General features: G+C 36.2%; 1 pseudogene; it reads right to left on the bottom strand.

Moving 5' to 3' along the window:
- Positions 1–3,643: 3,643 nt before the first annotated feature.
- On the bottom strand, positions 3,644–4,238 carry LOC101092945 (annotated as a pseudogene).
- Positions 4,239–8,536: the final 4,298 nt, after the last annotated feature.

The raw sequence follows: 8,536 nt of genomic DNA, 5'->3' as shown, positions 1-8,536 counted from the left end.
GCACTGAGGAAGAAGTGGGTTTGGGGAAAGCTTGGTTTCTGGGCTGTTAGAGATCCATTAGACATCCAAATAGAGATGTTAAGCAAGGAGTTACATACAAAATCTGGAATTTGGAGGAGAGGTCTGGGCTGGAGATCAAACCTTAAGAATCATCTTCGTAAGATGATGTTTCAAGCCATGAGTCAGTGAGATCTCCAAGAGAATGGGATTAAATCTTGGTATAATAAAATACAGCTATCACTGGTGGAGTGTTTTAAGAGTTACTCTTACCTTGAAGAGCATTCCCTGTCTCGAATAGACTTCCAATTTATATAAGTACTACTTGTCTTTATTCTATTCTACAGTCTTTAAGGAAAAAGACAAAAAGTTGCCTTTCAGTGCTAATGGCTGGTAAGTGTGACTAAAATTTAAACTGCTGGTTTAAATGTACTCAAGAATAATTAGGATTAGGACTAAAATTTCAAAATAAAGTCCAGCAGGTAGAGTGAGGCCTGAGCTCCCAGAGTCTCTTAGTAATGTCGACTGTTCACAAGCAAATTTAGAAATGGATTGAGGAACAAGAAAATGAGTCTTCATCAAACATACCCAGTTAGGAATTTGAAATGAGTCTTGGAATGGGGCAGAGACATGGCAGATAGACTAGTAATCATCAACATCCATGTGGTACTTACTCATTCCCTCATTTTAGCATATCAACTCTGAGATTCAGAGAAAATACTAATTTGTATCATTCACATTTTAAAATAAGGGAGTTCATTCAAAATGGAGTCATCAGCCTCTAAATTTCTTGCTGTCTTCCATATACTCCATTACCAAGGTTATAATAGCCGAAAGTGAAGGACAATACAGAAGAACAATTTAAACATGAAGGTCTTAGAGAAATAGGTCATCAAGGGAACTTTGACAGCTAGTGTAGCTAATAACTATCATTATTTACAATGTAATATCTTATGCATACTAATTATCTCATTTATCCCTTAGAATAATCCTTTTATACAGATACTAGGATTATCACTTTTATAGGTGAGATTACTTCAAAGTTATACAGTGAGTGGCAGTCCAGGATTTGAACTCATCTGCCAAATTCCAAAGCTGTTGCTATTTGCTTCCCCTTACTTCGTGAATAAGCCTGGAAACAAACATTTCTAACATAATTTCTTAGTAGCCTCTGTTCTTGTTGTGCTCTTAAAGAAATCGGTGCTGCTGATTCTGTTACCCTGGTATTGTTCTACTTTTGTCTTGAAGTTTCAAGGAGCAGAAGCCCAAAAAACGCCCCAAACTGACTTTTTGCCCTAGATACAAGTTTGTTTCTTGAAAAGGACTATGCAAATAGTGTCTTCTGGACTCCAAATTTAGGAGTTTTGTGAATATTGTAACAATGTGTAGTATCCTATAATATTAATGTATCGTGTTTACAGACAGGTAAACAGGATTTCACACTCCTAAGAGCAGATCTACTTGTATCTATTTTATATATTGATGTTCTTTATAAAATATAAATTCTTTAAATAAAATGATTCTGCTGTTTTTAAAAAGTTTGAAAAAAGCAGCAATAGAGATATACACAGATAGCACATTGATTCAACAAGTATTTATTAACTGTGCCAGGCATTATGGTTGGTGACACAGCAATGACATTCTCATAGGGTATACATTGAATAAAAGGCTAGGCAAAATTAAACATGACATTAAAATCAATATTAAATAAAAATGTCTAAGGAGTCATCTTGAGATTTTTAAAAATACAACATTTATCTAGCTTTGGAAATTACCTGTGGAAAACATCATTGGAAGAACCAAATGACAATTTCTTATTTTTTCATGAGGGTATATTCTGAACAAATTAGGCACACACACACACACACATAGTTTCACATAGGCAAATGTATAATCATGCATTTCGAAAGAGAATCCAGTCTTAGAGAATAATCTGCCCTACTTTTGTAGTCCTATGAAACAAAAACGGGTTAGTATGTAGGACTATTAGTATTACAGAGTATTAGTCTCTACTGAAGACTTCATTTCTGACCACCTGTATTAGTTACCTGTGGCTGCAATAATAAATTACCAAATGATGGCTTTAAAACAACAGAAATTTGTTCTCCCATAATTCTGAAGGCCAGAAGTCCAGAGTAAGTTTTTGCTGAGCTGAAATCAAGCTGTCAGCAGGGCTCTGCCTTTGGATGCTCTTTGGGGAGAATCCATTTCTCGTGCCATCCAGCTTCTGATGGCTGCCTGGCTGGCATTCCTTGGTGCATGGTGGCAGCAGTCCAAACTCTGTCCATCTCTGTATTCACATTGCCTTCTCTCAGTGTGTCTGAAAACTCCCTCTGTCTTCGTTTTATTGTACACATGCAGTTGCTTCTAGAGCCCACCCACATAATCCCGGATAAACCCTTCAAGACCCTCAATCTAATCACATCTTTTGCCATATAAGGTAATATTCACAGGTTCTGGGAATTAGGACTTGGACATATATTTGAGGCCACTATTCAACCCACTATACCATGATACTTCTGTGGCTCCATATATCCAGCCAAAGGGTAGTAAAAAAGCAAAACAAAGTTTACCCTTGTAACAAGCCATTGGTGTAATTAGCTAGAATTCATTGTTTTAATTCTGATTTGTCTACCTCAAGAAAAAAATTCTTAAGTTTACAGAAAAAGCAACCAGAATGATCATGGATATAAGAGAATTGTGAATAGACTAAAAACATTTGGTCTCTAGTCTGGAAAGATGAAACAAGCTATGACCAAAGTCTTGTAAGGGATATACAGAGAGTGAACACTGATTTTGTTCACCAAATACTGAAATTCTAAAAACAAGGGAGCCTCCCTACCTCACACACACACACACACACACACACACACACACACACACACATCTGATTCTGGGGAAATATTTATGATTAGAGGAAGAACTATTTAAGTTTACAGTGAGTGATTTAAGGTAATGACTGGGCTTAGAAATCAGCTAAAAAGTTCACAACAGGTTTAATGTATGCAATAAAATTGATATGCTGTTATGGTCAAACTAGGAATTCTCTAATATAAGTCTTTATTCCAAGATAGCCAGCATAAAACCATCTCTAATTTCCCTTAGACTAATATGATTTTACTCATCAGATTTTATTATTTATCACTTGAGCTCTTGACTCTAAACTCTAAGCCTCTGCAGTTCAATATGCTAACTACCAACCACATGACAACTTAAATGTAAATTAATTAAAATTAAAATTAAAGATTCAGCTCCTTAGACTAGCCATTTTAATAATCTTCAAAAGCCATTTGGCATAGTAGCCACCATATTTGATAGAACTAATCTAGGACATTTATATCACTGCAGAAAGTTCTTAGTAGACAGTGATGTTCCATATATATGTAGTGTGATCATTTCCACTTGGATGTAAGTAACACATTTCAAACTCAATTTGTTCCACATTGAGGTCATCTTTCCTCTTCCCCTTCACCCCATAAAGAAGCCACATGTGCAATTTGGTTCTTCTCTAGTGTTCTTTTTTTTTTTAATGTTTCAAACGGATTCCCAGACTTCTTCAGCTTAATTAGCTGCAAAGAATGAATTGTGTCTAAGCAAACACTGAAAAGAGCTGCAGTGTCCAAGGGGCTGGGGCTTAAAAATATCAGAGATCTAGATTTTATCGGATCTGTGAACAAAATTTTTAAAAAGCAGTCATAATATAAAATAGCAGCTCCCAGTAACTTCTTCAAGCTTTATCTTCTTCAGAAGTTGATTCAATTCTGTTTGCTTCCTTCTTGGAAGCTTCATCAAAATTCTCCACAAAATCTGGAACTTCATCATCCTCCTCCTCTCCGGTAGCAAGTGGTACCTTTCCATCCACAGATTGGGCAGAACTTCAGCCAGCCTTCTTAAACTAGTCAGACTGTCTGCACCAAGTTGGTTTAAGATACTGAGTAGCATTTCTGTCAGATGCTTCCTCTCAGCATGGCCTGTAATGGTGAAAGGGTTCGCTGCCAGGGATGCCTGAACTTTACGGTTGTTAAAGTGGATCACTGTTCCTTGGTTTGTGAACATACTCACTTCTTCAATACCAGAGATATTGTTTACCCCTAACTTCTTTAAGGAGAACTGAAGTTTTTTGTCATCTGCTATAGCTGTTCGATGAGCCACCTTTTTTCGGCGAGCAGTTCTTTCCCACCAATGCGCACTTGTGCTTGCAGTTTGACGAGTTTCTCCTGGTTCATGATAGTTGCTTTCATCTTGTTGGAGAGGAAATGGGGCCGCGCCTGGGACTAGGGTTGGCGCTCAGGGGGTCTCGGGTGGACCAGGGACACAAGATGGCAGCTCTAGTGTTCTCTAAATAAAGGACACCACTATTTACCGCTCTCACTGAGCAAGAAACCTGAATCATGCTCATTTTTTCCCCTCCTACCTAACCTCCCACATTCATAAGGCAAAAATGATTTTTTTTTAATTCCTCTGTGAGGCACCTGGGTGGCTCAGTCGGTTAAGCATCCCACTCTTGGTTTCGGCTCAGATCATGATCTCACAGTTCGTGGGTTCAAGCCCCTCATCAGGCTCTGTGCTGACAGAAGGGAGCCTGCTCGGGATTCTGTCTCACTCCCTCTCTGCCCCTCCCTTGCTCGCTCTCTCTCTGTCTCTCTCAAATAAATAAACTTAAAAAATTAAAAATAAAGACATAAAAATTCCTCTATGTATTGAATTGGTATACTTCTCTCCATCTGCATCACTGCCACATGTGTTCAGACCACCATAATCTCTTCTGAACTACTGCTGTGGTTCCCTAACTGCTCTCCCTGCTTCCAGTCTTAATTCTAAACCTTTGCCCATCTCATTCTGTTGCCAGAGCATTCTTCCGAAAACTCAAACCTCACTATATTTAATGTCCTCGGGGTGAATTCCAAACAGTTATTGAACACTTACCAAATGCCAGCACTGCTCTAAGCACTTCACATTATCTCACGCAATCCTCATAACCAAGGCCACTGGGTATGGCTGTACAGGTTCTGCTACTATTAACTATGTGGTCTTGTGTAAATAGCACACTCTCAAACCCCCACTCCACAATTTACAGATGAGAAAGCAACCTATCTATCTCAACTGAAATTAACTCCAAATCATTTTAATTCCTGAGTCCACATATGTAATTAAAGGCCATATTTTTTTCAATATATGAAATTTATTGTCAAATTGGTTTCCATACAACACCCAGTGCTCATCCCAAAAGGTGCTCTCCTCAATACCCATCATACCCTCCCCTCCTTCCCACCCCCCATCAACCCTCAGTTTGTTCTCAGTTTTTAAGAGTCTCTTATACTTTGGCTCTCTCCCACTCTAACCTCTTTTTTTTTTTTTTCCTTCCCCTCCCCCATGGGTTTCTGTTAAGTTTCTCAGGGTCCACATAAGAGTGAAAACATATGGTATCTGTCTTTCTCTGTATGGCTTATTTCACTTAGCATATCACTCTCCAGTTCCATCCACGTTGCTACAAAGTTAAAGGCCATATTTTTAAGTAACAGTCTATCTTTAGTGAGGACAAATGCAAAGTATTACATTTGTGGATAAATAACACTATATGTAGAAGATTGTACTTTCAAAGCCAAAAGTTATAAAAACCAAAGAGGCTTCACTTCTAGGAAGAAATACTCCCTCTTCATCAGATTATAACGTGGAAGAAATTCTTAAAATGATCCACCCTTTTCTAAAGTAAAGCAGCAAATCTTTGTGTTACTTATTGGCCATTCCAAGAAATTTGATGCATAAGGCATAAATGACATCCTAATAGGTTGATTATTATGAATTTTGGGGCTGAATTTGTGAAAGGCAAAAAATAAAGAAGATATAATTATTAAATCTCATTTAGTAAAACCCAATCTTATGTTTGTGTAGTCTTAAAATTTTTGTGGAAATAATAAAGTACTTGATCTATAAAACCAATGTAGGACATTCAGAGAGTTTAAAATTAGAAGAAAAAAGATCTTAATCGTGTACAAATGAGTATTCTTAGATCATGGTAATATTAGAGTGAAGGCAAAGCTGGTGGTAAACCGATTAATTTGTATAAAAATTCAATTATTCAGCAGGAACATTATATGAACTTTGTTCCAATACACATTATAAAATCTGTATTTCTAAATAAAACTGTTATATTATTTAAATTGTACTTAAAAACTCTGAATGTGAACTTCTAATTGTGGCCAAGATGGAGTAACAAGGATCAGATTCACTCTCTCACCTAAAACACAAAACTGAACAAAGTTCATAAAACAGTAATTTTTAGGTATTAGACATAGGCAACAGAAGATAGCCATAAGAGAGAGGAAACAAATGAGGTGAGTTCTGAGGGTGCAGTGCAGGGCAGAGGAACTCAGAGCCTAGCAGTCTCACAGAGTTGAGGAAGTGAAGCTGGGAGTCGCAGAGGTTAAGGGCGAGAGTTCACAGAACAAGTACCACAGAGTTCTGAAAAGAAAGAGAACTCCAGAGATTTGCAGGGGTCCTCTTTGATTATTCAGTTGTAAACTTAATGCATATGTGTGAAGAAACAGCACAAAGATGAGAAAAAGCCTCCAGAAAGATTTAGAGGCAATAATTCTCAAAGCTTAGGGTTGCAAGCAGTTTTTATACTTACTGGACACAGAGTGGAAGCACTTAGAATTCATGAGGCATCAGGTAGAGTACTCAGAAGCATATTGCCTCAATAGTAGGGCAAAATTAGACTAAGGCTGCTCTGGATCTGCCTAATAAAGCATAATAGCTAACTTCAAAAGAATCAAATCATTTCCAAGTAATTTAAGTACTTCTCAGAACAAAGCTCAAGAATTTTTTAATACAAAAAGTAAAACTCACAGTTTCTGGCATCTAATTCAAAATTATCTGGCATGCAACAAAGCAGGAAAATACAACCCAATCATGAGAAAAATTAATCAAGTGGAAGCGTTCTTATTTTTTTTTTTACATTTATTTATTTTTGAGAGACAGAGCACAAATGGGGGAGGGGCAGAAAGAGAATTAAACACACAATCCGAAGCAGACTCCAGGCTCTGAGCTGTCAGCAGAGAGCCCAACACAGGGCTCGAACCCACAAACCATGAGATCATGACCTGAGCCGAAGTTGGACACTTAACTGACTGAGCCACCCAGGTGCCCCTCAAGTGGAAGAGTTCTAAATGGCATGGATGAAAGAATTAGTAGGCAAAAATGTAAAATTTATAACTATATTTTATACATTCAAGAAGTTACAGGAAAACTTGTACATAATAAATGCAGACATTGGAAATACTAAAAGACTCAAATAGAACTTCAAGATGTGAAAAATCAATGTCTAGATGAAATTAAGAGATTAGATACTATTGAAGAAAGATTAGTGAAACTGAAATCATGACAATAGAAGCAATCCAAAATAAGACATGGGGAAAGAAAAGATTGAGAAAAACAGTCAACTATGGCACAATTCCTAATATATATGCAATTAAAGTATAAGAAAGACAAGAAAGAGTGGGGGGGGGGGTGTACTTAAATAATGACCAAAAGTTTTACAAATGTGATTAAAACAATTCACAGACTTAAGAAAATCAACAAGCCACAACGACAAAAAAAAAAAAAAAAAAAAAAAGGAAAGAAAAGTCACCAAAGTATATCATTAAAAAATTGCTAAGAATGACAGCAAATATTTACTGGAAGAACATGCAAAAGACAGTGGAGCAATATCTTTATTGAACAACAGCAACAACAAAAAAACTATCAACCTAGAATTCTATATTTAGCAAAATTATCTTTCAAAAGGGAAGGTGAAATTTTTTTTCAGATATACAAAAGCTGACAGACTTCATCACAAGTAGATATTCACTATCAGAAGTATTAAAGGAAGTCCTTGAAGCAGATGAAAATACCAAATAGAAATCTAGACATATACAAAGAACATCAGAAACGGTAAATATGTATATATGTATAAAAATCCCTTTTCCTTATTTTTAAAGTCTTTTTAAAAGATAATTGACTTTTTGAAGCAAAAATAACAAGTGTAATATAGCACTATAACATAAAGGGAAAGAAAACTTATGACAACAGCACAAAGCTCATGAGAAAGACAAGACTGAAGGGTCTTATGCTACATTTGAAGTGGTATAATATCACTTGAAGGTAGCCTATGATAAGTTAAAAATGTACACTAAAAGTCCTAAAGTAATCACTAAAATTACAAAACAGAATTATAGCTATCAGCCAGGAAAAAAGATAAAGTAAAATCATAAACAATATTCTATTTATCCAAAAGAAAGTAGAAAAAGAAAAAGGAAATAGGACAGAGTAAATAGAAAGCAAATGATAGTTTTAAACCCAACCCCGTCAATAATATTAACTACTAACAATATAAACAACCCAATTGAAAGGCAAAGATTGTTCAACTGTATAAAAAAAGAAAAATCCATCTATACATTGCCTACAAGAAACTCACCATAAATCTAAAGACACAAACAGGATATAAGTAAAAAGATGGAGAAAAATAAGCCATAATCAACAAAAAATCTAGAGTAGCTAT

The sequence above is a fragment of the Felis catus genome, chromosome B4 (assembly GCF_018350175.1).
Source record: "Felis catus isolate Fca126 chromosome B4, F.catus_Fca126_mat1.0, whole genome shotgun sequence".
In the NCBI taxonomy this organism is placed as follows: Eukaryota; Metazoa; Chordata; class Mammalia; order Carnivora; family Felidae; genus Felis; species Felis catus.
This window is presented reverse-complemented; position numbering and strand designations above follow the sequence as displayed.